Below are 23,175 nucleotides of genomic sequence, written 5' to 3' on the forward strand. Positions count from 1 at the left end.
GGATTCCATTTTCACCAGAAATTTTCTAGTCGGTCTGTAGCAGCAATATACTGTATGTGTGCATGCAAAAGCTGTCTTAAGATAAATTCTGTGATAGAATACAGTGCGTGTTATGCTTACACACACTCTAACTGCAGGTAATATCATTACATTATATTTTGTTTACATGCACACGATAGTTTAATCACTGCTTGGCCAATCAGAATAATTCAATTGAACTGTTTAGATGGTAAGGGAGAGTGCTCCAATAACATTCACATTTCAATATATTGTCCCAGGCTGTGAATATTGATTAAAATATAGCCATATATATTTCATTTTGTTTTCATTAACTGCCTCTGTGGTAATTTGTCGCTCCTTAGTAACTCGAGAGGCCATTTATCCATTGTTCAGAAAAGAGTCATCAGGTGTGCATTAGAAATAAAGGTAGAGTCCCTGAAACTGAACTTCTGAAGGTGCAGTATGATGACGGGTGACACCTTGCAAGTAATTACGCCTCATTCAGTCGATTATATTGACATGAACGGGCATACACGGAGCACTGTGATAAATATCACAGTACCCTTGGTCTCAGTCATCACATTAATATATATAGAACTTTAATAAAGGGATTATCACCAAATTATAGGTAGCCTTTGCATGGTCCTGTTGGCTTCTGATGAAAACCTTGGCTTATCCGTTTCCTCTTCTTGATTAAACTTCCTCCCATTACCCTTTATCACTCCAAGTATTAAAGTCCACCAACCCCTGTACCCTCTCTTAACCTGTCTCCACTAATCTGCTGCCATCAAAGGCCTGTGGCCACATTCACCCGCCCCTGCTTTTTCACGAGTTTGAAACTGCATCAAAGCAATTGGGCGAGGTATGGACCGTCCTCCAGCTTTTATATTGCCGGCTAGTGCATGCAAACAGCTGTCTCCCATGGAAAGAATTTTGTTTCCATTATGGATTCTCAGTCCAAATACACTGAAGAAACGCATGACACACACATCCTCGTAAACTGTGTAAGTGCACAGTCCCACTCTTCCAAATAACGAATACATTTATTATGCAAGAAGAAATGTGTTGTAAATGGTGTAAATTTGAAATATGCTCTTGCTCACAGTTTCACCATTGAGGGAAAGAAAGAGAGAGAGAAAGGGAGACAGAGAGAGTGATAGAATGAGTGAAAGAGAAAGAGGGGAGAGAATATTAAAGATCATTGTTGCCAACATGAATTCCTGCTCTTATCTCTGGGACCAGCTGAGGTTCCCTGTGCCCTGTGTGAGTGGAGGGAAATGAAAAGGAAAAGGTTACCCTCGGTCACAAGCCCACTAATCCTGCGTCAGCTTATACTGATAAATCACAAAGAGACGCACACAGCCCCAGACGGCATGGCATCGTGGCCACGCATATTGACAATACAGGAGATTAAGATAAGAATTCCTCTCCCACCTGAAAGGAGAGAAACAGATAAATAACACCGAGCTCTGTCTCACTGCGACCGAAGTTACTCATTCCTCTCCCATAAAATATAGCATAGGTGGAAAGGCTAGGCTAGCAAAGCCACCGTCAATGGTATCAAAAATAGATCGCCAAGCTGGGCAAGGGGGAAGGGAACGCAACCATGTGGAAAAAATATAAAAAAGAAAAGTTACGGATGAATGAAGGTGAGCAGTAATGTGAGAGATTAAAAAGCTTTGATGAAACAATCACAAGACAAAAGAGGGCATACCTGAAGAGATGAAAAGTTGAAGATGAAGCATCATAGGTGGAATAAAATCCTCTTACAAAGCTTTCCATTTAAAGCTCTGGATAAAATCCAGAGTCAGCTTGTCAGGATCTTTTCATCCACTACCGCAACTGTTTCGAGTTCTTTCTCTTCTTTTCTCTCTCTCTCTCTCTTTGCTACAGGTTTGTTAGCAGTACCCCATAGGACAAAATGATGCCTTCAGAGCTGATAGGGGAATTATGTAAGGAACACAGTAATGCATGAATATACAAAAATCTGCACACAGGCTTGCGTGTGTGTGTGTGGGGGGGGGTATTCAGGGCACACACACGAACACAGATAAAGAGTGACCCAATAACCAGCTACAGCTACCTTTGACCTACCTTCCAACCTGTGGGGATTTTTTTTCTCCTGTGTGCAGAGTGCGCTCAGCATGTTTCATCAGGTTACAATTTAGTTGCAAGGGGCGAGCCATGCGGTTCATCATACCCTCTCCCTTTTTCATGCTCCTCCCCTTCCTCTCCTTATTCTCTCCTTTCAGATACTATAGGTCTGCTGGCAGTCTTTTTCTTCACGCGGACTTTGTCCCAGTTCTTTACCTCCGTCCCTGTCTGGTTCCCAGCCCTCATGCAGCCAAACTCCGCCTACTGTTCCTCCTTCCTGAAAGGCACTGACTCCAATCCACCTCCTCTACGTCTCTCTCTTTCCCTCTCCCTCTCCCTCTCCCTCTCTCTCTCTCTCTCTCTCTCTCTCTCTCTCTCTCTGTCTCTCTGATACGCAGCCTTTTACTGAATTGAGTTCAGCTCCATGATCAAGTCAGATACATGAGAGGAGAAAGATGGAGGAAAGAGAGTAGGAACAGAATAAACTGGGGAAAAGAGAGAGAGAGGGAGAGCGAAAGAGAGAGAAAGAGAGAGAGAGCGAGAGGGGAGGGGAGAGGAGAGGAGAGGAGAGGAGAGGAGAGGAGAGGAGAGGAGAGGTGTCAGCTTACTCACTGTTAACTCACTGAGACAAAAGAGAGGGGAGCCACTCCAAGCTCAGGAATGCAAAGTCTCTTCTTTGTCTCCCTGTGCCTGGAGGCACGCAGGTAAATTTTATATTAAGGAGTAATCAGATTGTACACTGCCGATGGTTAACCTCATGCTGTGAAAATGCATGCAGTCTGTGTATTATTTAGTGTGTTTGTGTGCTGGGTACAGCACGTATGGGCCCACATGAGGTGCGGGCAGTATGTGGTCTATAATTACTAAGGATACAGGCATGTTGTGTTTTGTTTAGTGGGGCAGAGAGCCAGTTGGAGCATGCCGAGTGCCTTGGTTAATGAAGCTCCGCCAATAGATCCTTCATTAAGGACGACAATAGCTGGAGGGGATCATCAGGGAGAATGACTGTGCAGAAGGAGTATCAGAGGCTTTTATCTGCCTTTTCTGGAAGCTTCTCATGTTCTGTTTCTAAAACCAGGGCCACCGGGAAAAACCCAGTCAACTCATGTGTAGGACTGAAAAGAGAAATGAAGAAAGTGAGATGGAAAGAACGAAACAAAGAAAAAAAAAGAAGAGAGGGGAAATAAAATAGCACACCTGAGATAAAACCAGCCTTGGAAAGAGTCATGAGGTCAACAGCTCTTTTCCTGATTTGGTCTATGAACAAAAAACCTTTGACAGTCAGTGTTAGTTTCAGGAGATCAGCTGGGTTTTCTCTGGACCCTCTGATAGGTTAACACCAGCACTTGTCTCCTTGTTATGAGGTCAGGGGTCATGTGTACTAGTCCCAGATGCATTTTTGCAGGTTTTCACACATAAACAGGTGGGGGGACAGCAGTCAGAGGTTAGGGTTTCCTTGGTGTCGCCGCACAGAGAGCAGGGGAAATGGAAGCAGAACCACAGAGTGCCATGACGGCTTGGATTTCCCCTTACACCTGCTGCAGCTCCATCCTGACATCCAGAGGGGACTCATCATGTTACCCAAACCTTCTTTATGTCCACTACATTATCTTATTATCATAGTTCACTTCATTATATATACACTCACCGGCCACTTTATTAGGCACACCTGTCCAACTTCTCGTTAACGCAAATTTCTAATCAGCCAATCACATGGCAGCAACTCAATGCATTTAGGCATGTAGACATGGTCAAGACGATCTGCTGCAGTTCAAACCGAGCATCAGAATGGGGGAGAAAGGTGATTTAAGTGACTTTGAACGTGGCATGGTAGTTGGTGCCAGACGGGCTGGTCTGAGTATTTCAGAAACTACTGATCTACTGGGATTTTCACGCACAACCATCTCTAGGGTTTACAGAGAATGGTCCGAAAAAGAGAAAATATCCAGTGAGCGGCAGTTCTGTGGGCGAAAATGCCTTGTTGATGCCAGAGGTCAGAGGAGAATGGCCAGACTAGTTCGAGCTGATAGAAAGGCAACAGTAACTCAAATAACCACTCATTACAACCGAGGTATGCAGAAGAGCATCTCTGAACGCACAACACGTCGAACCATGAGGCAGATGGGCTACAGCAGCAGAAGACCACACCGGGTGCCACTCCTGTCAGCTAAGAACAGGAAACTGAGGCTACAATTCGCACAGGCTCACCAAAATTGGACAATAGAAGATTGGAAAAACGTTGCCTGGTCTGATGAGTCTCGATTTCTGCTGCGACATTCGGATGGTAGGGTCAGAATTTGGCGTCAACAACATGAAAGCATGGATCCGTCCTGCCTTGTATCAACGGTTCAGGCTGGTGGTGGTGGTGTAATGGTGTGGGGGATATTTTCTTGGCACACTTTGGGCCCCTTAGTACCAATTGAGCATCGTGTCAACGCCACAGCCTACCTGAGTATTGTTGCTGACCATGTCCATCCCTTTATGACCACAGTGTTCCCATCTTCTGATGGCTACTTCCAGCAGGATAACGCGCCATGTCATAAAGCTCGAATCATCTCAGACTGGTTTCTTGAACATGACAATGAGTTCACTGTACTCAAATGGCCTCCACAGTCACCAGATCTCAATCCGATAGAGCACCTTTGGGATGTGGTGGACCGGGAGATTCGCATCATGGATGTGCAGCCGACAAATCTGCAGCAACTGCGTGATGCTATCATGTCAATATGGACCAAACTCTCTGAGGAATGTTTCCAGTACCTTGCTGAATCTATGCCACGAAGGATTAAGGCAGTTCTGAAGGCAAAAGGGGGTCCAACCCGGTACTAGCAAGGTGTACCTAATAAAGTGGCCAGTGAGTGTATAGTCAGTCAAGCACGCATTGCTGCATGCTTGACTGACATCTCGGAGTGGATGGCGACACACCAACTGAAGCTCAATCTGGACAAAACAGAGCTGATGTTCCTCATGGGGAAAGGTTGCCCGCACTGAGACCTGGCCTGACAACACTGTGGTGACGCCAACTCGGACTGCGAGGAATCTGGGTGTGATCCTGGACGACCAACTGTTGTTTGCTGCAAACGTTGCATCGGTTGCTCGCTCCTGCAGATTTCTCCTCTATAACATCAGGAGGATTCGTCCATTCCCCACCGACGAGATGGCACAGGTGCTCATCCAGGCTCTGGTCATCTCCTGGCTGGACTACAGCAACTCCCTCCTTGCTGGCGCCCCGGCGTTGGCCATCAGACCTCTGGAGCTTGTTCAGAAAGCTGCAGCTCATCTGGTGTTCAACCTCCCTAAGTTCTCCCACACAACTCCCCTTCTCATGTCCCTACACTGGCTCCCAGTAGCTGGTGCTAGCCTACAGGGCAGTGAAAAGAACAGCTCCTTCCTATCTCCAGGCCATGGTCAAGCCCTACACCCCTGCCCGACCACTTCGCTCTGCTGCCTGGGGATGCCTGATTGCCCCGTCGCTCAGAGGCCCCTGCTGCCGATCGACCCGGTCACGGCTCTTTTCTGTCCTGGCCCCACAGTGGTGGAATGAACTCCCCACTGATGTCAGGACAGCGGAGTCGCTGCCCATCTTTCAGCACAGGTTGAAAACTCACCTCTTCAAGAGCTACTATCCTGTTACTTGCTCTTAGCACTTATTGTATTCACTCATTAAAAAAAAAATCTCTTTCTTGCACTTTTACTTTAGCACTGGTTTTGCTCTTAGATGCTTGTTTAGAGAGAAGATGCACTTACGACCTCTGATGACTAGTAGTTCTCCTGATTTCCTACGTTAAATGCACTTATTGTAAGTCACTTTGGCTAAAAGTGTCGGCTAAATGACTTTAATGTTATATATATATAATCTAGTGAGTCAAGTAAAATCTTTATGAGACAGTACACACCTGTTTCATGCCATAAGCAATCATCAGCTGTCAATAAAGCTACTCTTTATTAGAAGCTTTATACTAATAGTAGCTTTATTGACAGCTGATGATTGCTTATGGCATGAAACAGGCTTGTACTGTTTCATAAAGAATTTACTTGACTCACTGAATTATTTTGCTCCTTATTCCCTACTGTTGAGTGTTCCTTTTTAACAAAGTTACATATATATATATATATATATATATATATATATACTACCGTTCAAAAGTTTGGGATCACATTGAAATGTCCTTATTTTTGAAGGAAAAGCACTGTACTGTTCAATGAAGATAACTTTAAACTAGTCTTAACTTTAAAGAAATACACTCTATACATTGCTAATGTGGTAAATGACTATTCTAGCTGCAAATGTCTGGTTTTTGGTGCAATATCTACATAGGTGTATAGAGGCCCATTTCAAGCAACTATCACTCCAGTGTTCTAATGGTACAATGTGTTTGCTCATTGGCTCAGAAGGCTAATTGATGATTAGAAAACCCTTGTGCAATCATGTTCACACATCTGAAAACAGTTTAGCTCGTTACAGAAGCTACAAAACTGACCTTCCTTTGAGCAGATTGAGTTTCTGGAGCATCACATTTGTGGGGTCAATTAAACGCTCAAAATGGCCAGAAAAAGAGAACTTTCATCTGAAACTCGACAGTCTATTCTTGTTCTTAGAAATGAAAGCTATTCCATGCGAGAAATTGCTAAGAAATTGAAGATTTCCTACACCGGTGTGTACTACTCCCTTCAGAGGACAGCACAAACAGGCTCTAACCAGAGTAGAAAAAGAAGTGGGAGGCCGCGTTGCACAACTGAGCAAGAAGATAAGTACATTAGAGTCTCTAGTTTGAGAAACAGACGCCTCACAGGTCCCCAACTGGCATCTTCATTAAATAGTACCCGCAAAACACCAGTGTCAACATCTACAGTGAAGAGGCGGCTGCGGGATTCTGGGCTTCAGGGCAGAGTGGCAAAGAAAAAGCCATATCTGAGACTGACCAATAAAAGAAAAAGATTAAGATGGGCAAAAGAACACAGACATTGGACAGAGGAAGACTGGAAAAAAGTGTTGTGGACGGATGAATCCAAGTTTGAGGTGTTTGGATCACAAAGAAGAACGTTTGTGAGACGCAGAACAAATGAAAAGATGCTGGAAGAATGCCTGACGCCATCTGTTAAGCATGGTGGAGGTAATGTGATGGTCTGGGGTTGCTTTGGTGCTGGTAAGGTGGGAGATTTGTACAGGGTAAAAGGGATTCTGAATAAGGAAGGCTATCACTCCATTTTGCAACGCCATGCCATACCCAGTGGACAGCACTTGATTGGAGCCAATTTCATCCTACAACAGGACAATGACCCTAAACACACCTCCAAATTGTGCAAGAACTATTTAGAGCAGAAGCAGGCAGCTGGTATTCTATCGGTAATGGAGTGGCCAGCGCAGTCACCAGATCTGAACCCCATTGAGCTGTTGTGGGAGCAGCTTGACCGTATGGTACGCAAGAAGTGCCCATCCAACCAATCCAACTTGTGGGAGCTGCTTCTGGAAGCGTGGGGTGCAATTTCTCCAGATTACCTCAACAAATTAACAGCTAGAATGCCAAAGGTCTGCAATGCTGTAATTGCTGCAAATGGAGGATTCTTTGACGAAAGCAAAGTTTGATGTAAAAAAAATCTTATTTCAAATACAAATCATTATTTCTAACCTTGTCAATGTCTTGACTCTATTTTCTATTCATTTCACAACATATGGTGGTGAATAAGTGTGACTTTTCATGGAAAACACAAAATTGTTTGGGTGATCCCAAACTTTTGAACGGTAGTGTATATATATATATATCAACACGGATACAGGAAAAAAGACTTTAATACATTGCAGTACAGGCCTGTTTCGTGCATCTAGCACTCATCAGCTATATATACAGTGCATCCGGAAAGTATTCACACCCCTTCACTTTCCCCACATTTTGTTATGTTACAGCCTTATTCCTAAATTGATTAAATTCCTTTTTTTCTGATCAATCTACATACAATACCCCATAATGACAAAGCGAAAAAGGTTTTGTAGAAAGTTTTGCAAATTTATTAAAAATAAAAAATGGAAATATTGCATGTACATAAGTTTTCACACCCTTTACTCAGTACTTGGTTGAGGCACCCTCGGCAGCGATTACAGCTTCAAGTCGTCTTGGGTATGAAACTACAAGCTTGGCACACCTATATTTGGGGTATTTCTCCCATTCCTCTCTGCAGATCCTCTCGAGCTCTGTAAGGTTAGATGGGGAGCGTCGCTGCACAGCTATTTTCAGGTCTTTCCAGAGATTTTCAATGGGGTTCTAGTCTGGGCTCTGGCTGGGCCACTCAAGGACATTCACAGACATGTCCCGAAGCCACTCCTTCATTGTCTTGGCTGTGTGCTTAGGGTCGTTGTCGTGTTGAAAGGTAAACCTTCGCCGCAGTCGGAGGTCCTGAGTGCTCTGGAGCAGGTTTTCATCAAGGATCTCTCTGTACTTTGCTCCATTCATCTTTCCCTCGATCCTGACTAGTCTCCCAGTTCCTGCCACTGAAGAACATCCCCACAGCATGATGCTGCCACCATCATGCTTCACTGTAGGGATGGTATTAGCAAGGTGATGAGAGGTGCCTGGTTTCCTCCAGACGTGACGTTTGGCATTCAGGCCAAAGAGTTCAATCTTGGTTTCATCAGACCAGAGAATCTTGGTTTCTCATGGTAAGAGAGTCCTTTAGGTGCTTTCTGGCAAACTCCAAGTGGGCTGTCATGTGCCTTTTACTGAGCAGAGGCTTCCGTCTGGCCACTCTACCATAAAGGCCTGATTGGTGGAGTGCTGCAGAGATGGTTGTCCTTCTGGAAGGTTCTCCCATCTCCACAGAGGAACGCTGGAGCTCTGTCAGAGTGACCATCAGGTTCTTGGTCACCTCCCTGACCAAGGCCCTTCTCCCCCGATTGCTCAGTTTGGCTGGGCCGCCAGCTATAGAAAGAGTCCTGGTGGATCCAAACTTCTTCCATTTACGAATGATGGAGACCACTGTGCTCTTCGGGACCTTCAAAGCTGTAGAATTTTTTTTGTACCCTTCCCCAGATCTGTGCCTCGATACAATCCTGTCTTGGAGGTCCACAGACAATTCCTTTGACTTCATGGCTTGGTTTCTGCTCTGACATGCACTGTCAACAGTGGGACTTTATATAGACAGGTGTGTACCTTTCCAAATCATGTCCAATCCATTGAATTTACTACAGGTGGACTCCAATCAAGATGTAGAAACATCTCAAGGATGATAGGTGGAAACAGGATGAACCTGAGCTCAATTTTGAGTGTCATAGCAAAGGGTGTGATTACTTATGTACATGCAATATTTCAGTTTTTTATTTTTAATAAATTTGCAAAAATTTCTACAAAACCTTTTTCACTTTGTCATTATGGGGTATTGTGTGTAGACTGATGAGAAAAAAAAGGAATTTAATCAATTTTGGAATACGGCTGTAACATAACAAAATGTGGGGAAAGTGAAGGGGTGTGAATACTTCCCGGATGCACTGTATATATATATATATATATATATATATATATATATATATATATATATACACTACCGTTCAAAAGTTTGGGATCACCCAAACAATTTTGTGTTTTCCATGAAAAGTCACACTTATTCACCACCATATGTTGTGAAATGAATAGAAAATAGAGTCAAGACATTGACAAGGTTAGAAATAATGATTTGTATTTGAAATAAGATTTTTTTTACATCAAACTTTGCTTTCGTCAAAGAATCCTCCATTTGCAGCAATTACAGCATTGCAGACCTTTGGCATTCTAGCTGTTAATTTGTTGAGGTAATCTGGAGAAATTGCACCCCACGCTTCCAGAAGCAGCTCCCACAAGTTGGATTGGTTGGATGGGCACTTCTTTGAGCAGATTGAGTTTCTGGAGCATCACATTTGTGGGGTCAATTAAACGCTCAAAATGGCCAGAAAAAGAGAACTTTCATCTGAAACTCGACAGTCTATTCTTGTTCTTAGAAATGAAGGCTATTCCATGCGAGAAATTGCTAAGAAATTGAAGATTTCCTACACCGGTGTGTACTACTCCCTTCAGAGGACAGCACAAACAGGCTCTAACCAGAGTAGAAAAAGAAGTGGGAGGCCGCGTTGCACAACTGAGCAAGAAGATAAGTACATTAGAGTCTCTAGTTTGAGAAACAGACGCCTCACAGGTCCCCAACTGGCATCTTCATTAAATAGTACCTGTTAGAGCCTGTTTGTGCTGTCCTCTGAAGGGAGTAGTACACACCGGTGTAGGAAATCTTCAATTTCTTAGCAATTTCTCGCATGGAATAGCCTTCATTTCTAAGAACAAGAATAGACTGTCGAGTTTCAGATGAAAGTTCTCTTTTTCTGGCCATTTTGAGCGTTTAATTGACCCCACAAATGTGATGCTCCAGAAACTCAATCTGCTCAAAGAAGTGCCCATCCAACCAATCCAACTTGTGGGAGCTGCTTCTGGAAGCGTGGGGTGCAATTTCTCCAGATTACCTCAACAAATTAACAGCTAGAATGCCAAAGGTCTGCAATGCTGTAATTGCTGCAAATGGAGGATTCTTTGACGAAAGCAAAGTTTGATGTAAAAAAAATCTTATTTCAAATACAAATCATTATTTCTAACCTTGTCAATGTCTTGACTCTATTTTCTATTCATTTCACAACATATGGTGGTGAATAAGTGTGACTTTTCATGGAAAACACAAAATTGTTTGGGTGATCCCAAACTTTTGAACGGTAGTGTATATATATATATATATATATATATATATATATATATATATAGTCATTGGCGTCTCTTATGTCTGAGGATCCATTCCAAGAGATTAGATTAAGGTGTGTGCTTGAAACAAAGATGGCTTGACAGTTCAAGGTGAGAATAGAAGAGACTGGAACAGCATGGACAGGGGATAGTAGGGGGTGAACCCATTCCTGCGGCTTTCTGTTCTTGGTGGATTTTTCGTTGGCGGGGCTTTTCTTCTGCATGTGTTCATTTGTCAGTTTCAGCCTTGATGGAACCAGCCAGGAAGGCAGCTCTCCAGTGTTTTCGATTTTCCGCTACGTTTTCCCAGTTCTTAGGGTCAATGTTGAAGGTGATCAGCATTCCCTTGATACAGTCCTTGTAGCGTTTTTTGGGAGCTTCTCTTTTTCTTTGACCTTCAGTCAGTTCTGAGTATAGAATTTGTTTTGGGAGACTGTCGTTTGGCATCCTCTGGATGTGGCCAAGCCACCGCAGCTGATGATGCTCAATTGTCGTCTCGATAGAAAGGAGATCGGCTCTTTTGAGAACTTGATTGTTTTTGACCCATTCTTGCCAAGAAATTCCCAGAATACTTCTCAGTTTTTGCTGGTGGAAGCGTTCTAGTTTACGAATTTGGTACTTGTTAAGGGTCCAGGCTTCATAACTGTACAGGATGGTTGAAAGAACCGCTGTATGGTAAACCATGATTTTGGTTGATGTCTTGAGATCATTGAAAACACAGTGGGAAAGTCGGCCAAAGGCAGTGTAGGCAACTTTCAGTCTGTTGGTGATATCCGGTTCTAGACTGCATGTTTTTTCGGGGACAATTCCAAGGTACTGAAAGGACTGAACTTGTTCTATATGTTGGCCATGGATGGTGATTTGAAGCACAACTCCTGGAGTATCCTGAAACTCAACAGCAAGCGTTTTGGTTTTTTTGATGGTCACGGAAAAGCCAAACATTTTGTAGGCCTGAACAAGGGAGTTGGTAATTGACTGAAGACTTTCTGGAGTCATGGCAAGAGCAGCATTATCATCGGCATATTGAAGCTCAGTGATGATGTTGGTGGATATCTTGTTCTTGGACTTCAAGCGCTGGAGATAGAACAGGCTTCCATCAAAGCGGTAACGGATGTTAACTGTACTGTCGAGTGACCGATTTGTCTTCTGCAAGGGAGTAGCAAGGTACATGGAAAATAACGTAGGCGCTAGAATACAGCCTTGCTTTATTCCACAATCCATGGAGAAAGGCTTGGAAAGGGTTCCACGGACACAGACACAGCCGTTCATGTCATCATGGAGGGCGCGAAACATCTGTATATGTGGTCAGGGCATCCAAATTTGGATAGCACATCCCACAAAATGGCTGTCGGAATATGTATATATAATATATATATATTCGGAGAGAGGGAGAGAGGGTGGCAGAAGGGGGAGGGAGAGAGAGACATGAAGATATTTCCTCTGTTTTGTTGAACTGACAATCTTCTAAACGCGTTTGTTTCTCGATCCACATCCACTTTACATTCCCACCCAGATATATAGATGGTCTATGCTGGCAATGTTTTTTTTTTTTTTACTCAGCTGTGCATGGATGTTTGTTCGTAAGTACTGTTCTGTCCTTCTCCTCACTGCATTTCCATCAGACCAACAACTTTGTTGTATGGAAGTGGAAGTGTTGTTTGGGGCCCTGAGCCCCTCTTTGATGCTCTTAGTCGTGATGATTTAGTGGGCTCACAGACTCAGAAAGTGCTTTGATTTTAAGCTATGCAGCTCTTTGTTGGTACAGGCTACTCCAATGTAGTACCGCCTCTGGATGTACTACCAAATACAAGTTCCCGGTCCCATTGGGGGGGGGGGTAGTTGTGACAAACATGGCAGATTAGGTTAAGATAATACTAACACATATGTTACAGATCTTTAAACAGCAGAACTTGTAGACTCTGTAAAGGCGGACACCAATCAGCTTTGGGATCTTATTAGAGCAGAGGAGGTCAGCCAGAGCTCCACCTGGCAGTAATGCGAGAGTGTGGAAACACTTTTGGAAAGCAGGGTATGAAGCATTAAACACATAATGTTGGTGCCAAAGAGAAAAAGAATAAGCAGAGCTACAAAACACAAAACCATAAGAGACCACAACAATCAGCTAACATGACAACTATCTAGAGATAAAACTCACTGGGTGCTCTCCTTGGCCATAAGCCAGCAAACTGTGGCAAAGCTGGCTGTCTTGATTTAGCTAGGCGATGCTTGATGATGATGAAAATAAATCTCCTTCTCCAAGATGTAAATTGATAAATTATCAGTTATTATTTATTGTTTGTTGTTCCTGAATGTTTGCAGTAATTTTGTTTGCATGCAATCACACAGAGATTGTTGGATAGTTGCTTCTGCAAAATGTGGCATTGTATATAATGTGTTCCATACTGGCAAATGTTTGAGTAAGATTTATGTTGTTTTTTTTGGTGTTTTTTCTGCTATGTAGTTGTTTTTTTGTTCATTTTAATGGTGGCGCATCATCATATTCATATTTATTATTGTAGCTGAAAAGGTTATTACAGTTTCCCCCCCTATTATCATTGGAACCTCAAGTTTTTGTATTTGAATAAAATTGTTTGAATTACGTAGTGTTTTCATTCCAAGACTGAGATACTGAAAAGCGCAAAAAAAAAAGAAGAAATAAGTGAGCGCTACATATATTTATTTCCTAAGTTTGGCAACAATGAAAGTATCAATGGAAAATAGATTGCAATCTCAAGATATTCAAGATGTGCCTGAGATCTTGATGCACGGTTTGTGTATTCTCTCTTGAAATGTCTGTGTCACATTAAAGTCATGTTAAGATAAATAATTTGTATATAATAATTGCTCCTCAATCATTTACTGCATAGGCTTACAGCTCTTAATGTTAACAATGTACAGCACCATTAGCCTAATAACAGCAGTTGCTTGACAATCACATTTTGAATGGTCATCTTGATCGACCCGTTTCTTTGAATGCGATGGAAACACACGTGCCCCCCACCCCAGTTGTTCAGGTGAGTAAGGGTACCATGATATGGAACTTCATATGGAAAAAAACGCCAAAACTATTTTAAACTCAGGACAAAAAAGACCCATCTTTCATGGCAATCCAGAAAATATTTCCATCTATTTCTGTGCAAAAAAAAAAGTTTTGCCCTCTGGCTTTTTACTGCCCACTCATAATGACTAAATACGAAAATATCCTTAAAGTTAAACGTATTAATACTAACGCGCACACACACACACACACACACACATACACACACACATACAAAAGTGCTCTTTCTGTCTGTGTCCTTGTGCTCCTGCACTGCCTACACACCATGTATATTTTTATACAACTCACAGTCTAGCACAGGGGACGTGGGAGAGAGGGTAAAGGTTTTGCATATACTTTGTTTTTCCAAAAAAACAAAAACAATATATAATAATAGAATACAAAATAATAACCCCCTGCAACTGTACGACCTTTTTTTTTTACTTACTTTTTTAACTTCTGTAAAACAGGAAACATATAAATTTGTCCCTTTTATAATTGTAAATACCCTGGCAGAGTGCTTTGGAAGTAAAATCAGATTAACTTTATTTATCCCTGTGGGGGAAGTGCAGTGTGCAGCAGCAGCAGGGACAGACATAAACAATACAAAAGGAGCAAATGCAGCACAAACCATGAGGAGTGGGGCAAAAAACAAAGGAATTATTGAACACACTATAGAGTATATAGAGTGACACCAATAATAATATCCAGCATTAAGAGTAGTCAACCAACCAGAGAGGGAAACCAAATATAGAAACAAGAATAAGGCGATGGCCTAAAAAACAGGAATATGACACATACAGTGATGTGGAATAGTAATGAAAGAACAAAAAAAACAAAACAAAAAAAATCAATAAAATGAAGAACATGAATGTGAGTGGGCACCTGCTTTCCAGACCAACTGAGCATAACATTGAAAAGCTGCAACATCAAACCCACTGACCTTGAAGTGACATTCACTTGCTGCAAATTCCGTACGACAGTGTTCAGCATTTTCATCATGAATTGATACATTTCAATGGCAACACAGAGCTAACAGGCAACAAAGCTGCAAGATGCTGCTCCCACCTCAAACTGTAGATGCAGTGCTAGCATGCTCCCGCTGTTTCTGCAGGACTGGTCCAGCAGCCATACATGACACGACCAAAACCTGACTCTAAAGCCCACCACCAGCAAAATCACCCTTCTCATTATCAAGCATATGGTATATAACATATATCTTATCATCTGTCTGTCTCTATAGTGAGTCTCTTTTTAGCTGCTTTTCACATGCTGCCATGTATTGTATAGTCCCACGCCGACAAGCTGTGCGCACGGTTTCAGAGAATGATGTTTCCTAAATAGGTTTGGGAATGGGCATTAACGCTGCGTTCAAGACAATTCAGAACTAGTAACTCGTAAATACAGGCTGGAAACTTGGACTTCATTTCAGAGCTCCAGTTTATCGAAACCTGAGCACCGGCGATGACACAGCAAGAAAAAGTGGAGCAAAAACCTGCATATATGTGCTAAATTAATATATTCTACTTCCAGAAACTAACTGTATTATAACACATATTCAGCATGTCAACGTTAAAGTTTTTCCTACTTGCATCCATGTTGTGTTTTTTTTTTTTGCATCCCCACTATTTTCCCAGCGTAGAGTAAACAGCATGAACGCATGACATCGGAAGTCAGAAATTTCCGACCTGAACTATCCAGTTTTCAGTTGGGACGTTTCGTATAGTTTAAAAAAATAATCATAAGCAAATTATTGACATTTCAGTTCGCTAGTTTCAAGTGATGAAACAGCCTCCCTGAGCCAGGATACATCATTATTTAAAAAAATGGAAAGAGAAGAACAGAGAAGGGTGCATAATATCATAATGTTAGCTGCCTTTGGATAAATTTAAAAACACGTTCTCTATCGCATAATCTCTTATCACACCAACCCTTCCACCTTAAGCAAACACCCATCCATCCATTATCCAAACCGCTTATCCTGCTGTCAGGGTCGCGGGGACGCTGGAGCCTATCCCAGCAGTCATTGGGCGGCAGGCAGCGAGACACCCTGGACAGACCGGCAAGGCCATCACAGGGCTCTTAAGCAAACATATTTGTATTTATAAATCTTTTCAATGTTTCAGCTTCCTTCTTGTCTTTTCAACACTTCAACATTTGCACGAAGCTGACTTGTTGGAAATGCATCTACTAATGTGACCCTGATGTTAACCTCGTGTGCCGCCTGTTCGCTGTCTCTCCTCAAACAGAAGCTGCTGCTGATCGCCAAGCTGTCACAGATGTCAGTTATCAGTGTTAATAGGACTGGACAGCATGTCTGACATGGGCCACACACACTCTGCTGGGCAATGGTAGCCACCGTGAGGATAACCTCTGACCTCCTTGTCTCAGATGGCTCTGACTGCAAACTCACACAGCTACGACTGTCTCTGAGCCACTGCTGAGTCATGGAGACCTATTATGTCAGTTTGATCTCATGGTATATGGGAGGGACGACTGATGTAACACACCCCTGTCACCCTGTCACATCTCTAGCCTCGGGGTTGACTCAGAGGGTTGAGGGTCACAAAGGGCTGTGTGTCTGTGCATGTGTGTGGACACGTCTATTTATGTGTGTTGGTATTCGAGACACAGATAGCATGAGACACAGAGAGGGATCAAGAGAGAGAGAGAGAGAGAGAGAGAGAGAGAGACAGACAGACAGACAGACAGACAGACAGACAGACAGACAGACAGACAGACAGACAGACAGACAGAGAGAGAGAGAGAAAGTGTGTGTGTGTGTGTGTGTGTGTGTATCACAGACAGTGGGCTTGGCTGTACTGACATTGTGTTTTGTTGAGTGATATTTGGTTGTGGAGCCTTACATCCTGGTTAAGTCCTAGAGACCTTTACAATCACATTACATTCCCCGACACAGGTACAAAGCGTGGTTAGGTTTGTGTCTGGCCTACTGAGGGTCAACCCTTGCACTGTTGCACAACACAGGAATTAAGAGTATCACTAACCAACATAGCAAGCAAATAAACACATGCGCGCGCACACACACACACACACACACACACACACACACACACACACACGAGAAAGAAAGCTAGAAAGGAAGAAAGAAAGAAAGACTGAACACCGTTTTGTTGTCCTCTGATCCATGATGAGTGAGCCTGTGCTGTGGAGTGTGACCTATATATCCCAGCCTACACTCTGGAAAGGAAAATGTTCCTTGTGCCTTTAACCAACCGCATCACAATCACTGACATCGTATGTTCCTCCCTGTTAAGAGTTTTCTTAGGGAGTTGTTCCTTGTCCGATGCGAGGGTCTAAGGACAGGATGTTGTATTGTTGTAAAGCCCACTGAGCAAATTTGTAATTTGTGATATTGGGCTATACAAATAAAATTCACTTTATTTGACTATATATTAAATGAACACACACACACACACACACACACACACACACACACACACACACACCTGTATGTGTGTATATACACAGCTATGTGTATGTGTATATACATACATACATACATATTCAGAGTTAGAAAGAGGCGGAAGAGGGAGGGAGAAAGAGACATGAATAGATATTTTTCTGTTTCAGTGAACTGCAAACTGACAATCTTCTAAACAAGTTTGTTTCTCGATCCACATCTGCTTTACATTCCCACCCAGATATAGGTGGTCTATGCTGGCAATTTTTTTTTTTTTTTACTCAGTTGTGCATGGCTGTTTGTTTGTAAGTACTGTTCTGTGTTTCTCCTCACTGCATTTCCATCAGACCAACAACTTTGTTGTATGGAAGTTAAGGCTTGTCTTGGTGTTGTTTGGGGCTAAACAGAAAACACTGAGCCCCTCCTTGATGCTCTTAGCCGTGGTGATTTAGTGGGCTCACAGACTCAGAAAGTGTTTGGAATTTAAGCCATGCAGCTCTCTGTTGGTACAGGCTACTCCAATATAGTACCGCCTCTGGATGTACTACCAAATACAAGTTCCCGGTCCCATTGGGGAGGTGGTTGTGACAAACATGGCAGATTAGGTGAAGATAATACTAACACAGATGTTACAGATCTTTAAACAGCAGAACTTGTAGACTCGGGAAAGGCGGTCACCAATCAGCTTCGGGGTCTTATTAGAGCAGAGGAGGTCAGCCAGAGCTCCACTTGGCAGTAACGCGAGAGTGTGAAAACACTTTTGGAGAGTAGGGTATGAAGCACTGAACACATAATGTTGGTGCCAAAGAGAAAAATAATAAGAAGAACTACAAAACACAAAAACCACAAGAGATCGCAACAATCAGGTAACACCACAACTAGCTAGTGATAATGTCTTTATGCAGGCTCAATAATCCAGGTAAGAAAACCACAGAAAGTTGAATCAGTTCATCTGGACACATTTATTGAGAGAAACGTTTCATCACCCATCTAAGTGCCCTCTTCAGTCTAAACTGACTGAAGGTAACTCCACCCTTATAAACAATACAGTGGCATAACGTCCAAAACCAATGATCCGTTTCATATGCAAATTGACTTTTCAATGGCCATATGTACTTTTCACGGAGGATTGGGGAATAGTTGCAATCACAGCATTGTAAGATGGTGACAGATGTACCATTAGGCTACCACATTTCACCGACCTCATTAACTCTGTGGACAACCACATCAAGTTCACCAGGCAGGATGTGGAAAATTACAGGTTGGCCTTCTTAGACTGTGAAATTGCAATTGGTGATGGGGGACATTTGATTGTTGATGTTTACCATAAACCAACACACACTGTTCAGTACTTAAGGTTTGACTCTCATCATCCACTGGAGAACAAACTAGGAGTCATCAGGATGCTGTACCACCGAGCTGACAATGTCCCCACTGACACAGTGACCAGAGAAGGGGAGGCCCTGGTTAAGTGTGGTTATCCTAACTGGGTGTTTGTCAAACCCAGGAAGACGCCCAAACAGTGCACCAGCCAATCGAAGAGAGGAGAAGCACAACAGCTGCCTAAGCATAGACCAGTGGTGATTGCGTATGTGGTGGGAGTGTCGGAAACATTGAAATGTGTATTTTCCAAACACCGCGTCTCAGTTGCTTTCAAACCCCAAATCACACTGCGCCAGAAATTGGTCCACCCCAAGCATCGGATCCCCTGGCACAAACAGAGCAATATAGTGTACACTGTTAAGTGCCGGGAGGATTGCCGTGACTAGCACATCGGGGAAACTAAACAGACACTGGCCAAGAGGATAGCACAACACAGAAGAGCTAACACATCAGGCCAGGACTCTGCAGTCTACACCCATCTACAGGCCAGCGGCCACTCTTTCAAGGATGAGGATGTGCACATCCTTGATAGGGAGGAACACTGGTTTGAACGGGAGTTAAAGAGGCTATCATGTGAAGAGGGAATGACCATCACTTAACTGGGGGGGGGGGGCTAAGAGTACATCTGTCGCCATCTTACAATGCTGTGATTGCAAACATTCCCAAATCCTCTGTAAATAGTACACATCGCCATTGAAATGTCTCGGAAATGTGCATATGAAACTGATTGTTGTTTTCGGTCGTTATAACCACGGTATTGTTTATAAGGGTGGCTGCAGTCAGTTGAGACTGAAAAGGTCATTTAGATGAGTGATGAAACGTTTCTCTCAATAAACGCTGTGTCCAGATGAACTGACTGAACTTTCTATAATCTAGTGATACAACTCACTGGATGCTCTCCTTGGCCAACAGCCAGCAAACTGTGGCCGAGCCTGCTGTCTTGATTCAGCTATGTGATGGTTGAGGATGACAAAAATCGATCTCCTTTTACAAAATGTAATCTGATAAATTATCCGTTATTAGCTATTGTTTGTTGTTCCTGAATGTTTACAACACACCCCTACTACCTCCAGTAACAAAAAAATCTCTAGTTTTTTAGTGGGTATTTTTAAAATAACATACTACCTTTTTTTTCCAAAAGAATATCCCCAGTTAAGCTCCTTTTCAGTGGAAAAGTTGACTTTTGGGTGAAAAGATTATGTGAAAGCTCTCATATAACATTCTATATATTTATATATTTTACCTCAAATGTTATGGGTGACAGTCTTGTTGACCTCTGTACACAGGAAGCTCATTTGTGTGCTTAAAACCAACAAATGGAAACACTACTTATTTGCAGTTTTTATGAGTTGACTTCGCTTTCAAAGAGATTTTGTTTGAACCATTTTAACATCAGATGCAATCAATCCATGCTGAAGATAGGGACAGCATGCTGCATGCCCTATACTTACTGCTATATCAGCAACAGGACACTGTTGGAAAACGGATACACTTGTGGTTTCAAACTAAGTACCCCACTGCATTCATGTGTGTTCACATGTGCGGGGTCTTGGCAGTCCATTAAATATGGCAATACTAATTTCGTCATCTTACATCAGTGTCTAAAAAGAAAATATTAACTTTACATAAGCAGTCTCATGTTATGCAATGTTGTCTTTTTTTAACAGTTTAATGACAAAAGTAACAGATGACAAAATGCTAAGTTTGCAAGAAATTCTGGCTAATACGTGTTTATTTATGTGTTTACTTTAGACCCTGGGGTAGACTCAGAACTCACTGGAGGGACTACATGTCCAATCTGGCCTGGGAATGACTTGGGATCCCCCAGGAGGAGCTGGAGGACATTGCTGGGGAGAGGGACATCTGGAGTGCCCTACTTAGCTTGCTGTCACCACGACCTGACCCCGGAGAAGCGGCTGATGACGAATGAATGAATGAATGAATGAATGAACGTGTTTATCTATGATTAATCATCTACTTTCGATGGGCTTTATGTGTGCAATTTGACTTATTTGGTGGTCGTTTTAAGCAACTTTTGTCCATTTTATTCTTTATTTCAGGAGTGACAAATGGCTGAACAGATGTCCAAACAATGTTTCTGGAATATATTGAATTAAAACCACCTAGTGGAGCAATTTAAGGGAAATGACCAAGCCAAGGCGCACCATTCATTTTAATACCTGCATAATGGCAGGAAGGCAGAAACCAGAAACGTTTTTTTATTAGCCAAGTGCATACAAGGACTTGGACTGGTGACACTGCTGGCATGAGACCTATAGGAAGTGTCACAACATATAACGTTGAATATCTAAATTGATTAGACAAGGGAGCTAAAGACCCTATTGGGTCAATAAGTCCCATTGGCACATGTGCACGTGTGTAAAACACACATTAAACCCTACTAATAGGCCTTGGATATAGAGCCACAATTTTAAAGGCAATATATGATGATGAGGTTAATAGTATTGAACAATATCTTTTAGAGGAAAGTTACTTTAAGGTTTCTGGTGATTTTAATATTTACGTTGTAGGTTGTCAGTGTGCTTTTGCACGGTACAGATTCACATGTATGCACGCAGACATGATTTATGTTTGGAACAATCCACAAAATGTTGACTCACTCCGTGGAGGCAGCGGTTCTTTTCTTTTTCCCCCTTTTTCTCCCCAGTTGTACTTGGCGAGTTACCCTACTTTTCTGAGCCATCCCGGTCATTGCACCACCCCCTCTGCTAATCCGGGAGGGCTGCAGACTACCACATGCCTCCCCCGATACATGTGGAATCACCAGCCGCTTCTTTTCACCTGACAGTGAGGAGTTTCACCAGGGGGACGTAGCACGCGGGAGGATCACGCTTATCCCCCCAGTTCCGCCTCTCCCTGAACAGGCACCCCCGACTGACCAGAGGAGGCACTGGTGCAGTGACCAGGACACATATCCACATCCGGCTTCCCACCCACAGACGTGGCCAATTATGTCTATAGGGATGCCTGACAAAGCCGGAGGTAACACGGGGATTAGAACCAGCGATCACCCTGTTAGTAGACAACAGAAAAGACCGCCACGCCACCCGGACGCCCTAGGCAGTGGTTCTTTGCCTCCACATCATGTGTTAAAATCCTTTCACACACACCTTGGAGTGGATTATCTTGCTTTATACCATGGTCTTTTACCAAAGAATTAAATAAAAGCATCCACTATTTTTTTTTTGTTGAACATTTTGGACTGAATTCAGAGGTTATGAAGCAAAAGATAGCCACTAAGCTATCCTGAATGTTCACTGCACTTGCTGCTGAATCAACTTGTTACTATGGTTACACAGCAACTTTGTGGCCAGTGCATGAATTTAGAACTGTGATTAAACGTTAGCCGAACATTAGCCTTATGTGGTTTTAACACACACCCTCCAGCCAATCAGAAACCAGTATTCTCCGTGACCATGGTATATTTTGTTTTATTTACATTACACGAGGACATGACAAAACATTATAAAACTTAGAACATAGAAATATGTAGTTAGGGTTACACAGGCAAGGGAGTAAAAGGTATCAACTGTGTTAAGGGAACAAAAAGCAAATCCTAATATTTTCACATATAGGAAAAGTCTTCAGGTAACAGCTTTTTACTGCACAGTATTAACACTTTACGTATTGCATACATGAGAAACCTAAAGGCAAACAGTCTCAAAAGCTTCCACACTTCCAAATCCAAAACCGTTTGCCATTTAATAAACCTTGTGGGTTGTTTCTCAAACTGACTAAAAGTCACATCATAATTCTACAGCAGCAATCTGCAAGATCCATGCAGGAGGACACAATAAGGAGTATTTATAAACCAACCATTAATAGCAACAGAGTAGGAGAGACGGCTACTGCCAGTCTTGTGGCACAGGTCCAGTCAAAACTGGACAGTAGTCATTACTCGTTTTTCTCTACTAATTAGCAAAGACTTTCATTTGTGAGTAAGGTCTGCTGGTGATAGGGATGTAGAGTAGGAATCTTTCAGTCGATATTCTTATTAGCGTCACTATGTCACTGTAACTCATCCTTTGCGGGTACGTGACTCATTCAGAGACCCCTGATCGATATTTCCCCCACTAAAAGGCACTGCACTGAGACCTTCTTTAACTGTGATCCAGGGAACCATTTAAATGCCTTCTATTAAGATGAACACTTGGGTTTATGAGAGTAACTAAACCAATCGTCTCGCTCACACAACACAGCATAAGATGTAATAGTCCTGCTGCCTATATATACATGAGTAGACCTCCCTCGTGGGTACGAGAGTGGAACATGCTTATGTGGATGAATAGATATTAGTGCATGAGCATGAATACACACACACACACACACACACACACACACACACACACACACACACACACACACACACACACACACACACACACACACACACACACAAATAAACTGATAAACAATGGCACAAGAATGATACAAGAACGTCAATTTCGTCTCATGACCTTTACAGACTC

The 23,175-nt window shown here is 42.7% G+C and overlaps 1 protein-coding gene across 1 annotated transcript in view; it reads right to left on the bottom strand.

Moving 5' to 3' along the window:
* Nucleotides 1-23,175, bottom strand: part of large2 (LARGE xylosyl- and glucuronyltransferase 2) — a 100,521-nt gene that overhangs the window by 30,607 nt on the left and 46,739 nt on the right. The window lies entirely within an intron of this gene.

The sequence above is a fragment of the Lampris incognitus genome, chromosome 4 (genome assembly GCF_029633865.1).
Source record: "Lampris incognitus isolate fLamInc1 chromosome 4, fLamInc1.hap2, whole genome shotgun sequence".
In the NCBI taxonomy this organism is placed as follows: Eukaryota; Metazoa; Chordata; class Actinopteri; order Lampriformes; family Lampridae; genus Lampris; species Lampris incognitus.